Source organism: Benincasa hispida, chromosome 1, assembly GCF_009727055.1.
Source record: "Benincasa hispida cultivar B227 chromosome 1, ASM972705v1, whole genome shotgun sequence".
Classification (NCBI taxonomy): Eukaryota; Viridiplantae; Streptophyta; class Magnoliopsida; order Cucurbitales; family Cucurbitaceae; genus Benincasa; species Benincasa hispida.
The window spans coordinates 49,647,695-49,648,827 of NC_052349.1; positions in this window are offsets into that span (position 1 = coordinate 49,647,695).

Consider the following 1,133-nt stretch of genomic DNA (forward strand, 5'->3'; position numbering starts at 1 on the left):
CTAAATGATCAGCGCTAGACGATGGCGCTAAGCAATCGTGTAGTAAATGTCCGTGCTAAATGATGGAGTTGTGCGATAGTGTTCGACACTAAGCGATCGCGTAGCGTCCTCCAACACTAGACGATGAAACTATGTGATAGAAGGCAAACACTACACGATCGTGTAGCTTTGTTAAGCGATATGCATTGGTTGCTAAGCGACCAAGCAAACACTAAACGATCAGGAAAAATGCATGACGATGGTCGTCATTATTAAACGATCAGCCTTAGCAAGATATTGGGCGAGAGGAAAAGAAGCTGGTTCGATCGCTTCTCTTGAGGTCTGTCTGGTTCAGCTTCAAATAGTTTGTGTCTGGTCCGGTTCAGACTCTACTGGTCTAGTTCTGACGGTTTGAGTCCGATTCAAGCGGGTTCGAATGGTTCGAGCGGTGTTCAAGCTGTTTTTGTAATTGTTAGGCTTTTGTTTGCTTGTTTTTGCCAAAACTAAAACCATATCAGTCTAGGTTTAATTATTTATGCATTGGATGTATGTTATAATTAAATAAATCTTGTATGTGCATATAGTATGCCATTTAGATTTAAAATCCCACCATAGGAAGCATGTAACATGCATTGAAAGTATGTTATAATTTATTATAATATATAGTATGCATGTCAGGGTTTCTTGTATTTAATATAAGGGTTATTATTAAATATTGAATGTATGTATGTTGTGGCTATTTAGCATGTCTAAAGTTTTATAAGTTGTTATAAAATTGGGTTTGACATTTAAAATCCATAACGAAGAATAGCTGCATACTCACGTAGGTTGACCACTTATTTTAATTAGTTAAAATAGGTTGTTAAACTTGTAAAACTAGGGTTACAAACTCAACCGATATATAATCCTGTCGAAGGCTGGGGGTATTTAAGTTGATGGTCTACGGAACACCTCCTACCTAGGGATTATGGCCGAATAATTGAATGTTGGTAACCGGTTTTATGAGTACTCGTGAGCGATGTGAGGTAATAAAAGGGTTTATCACTTAGACATCATAGGTTTAAGTCCACTTATAAATGTTATACTTGGATAAACCACATAGACTTAGGGTTGTTTTTATTAGATGGAAAATAACCTAAGTATAATTTTACCAA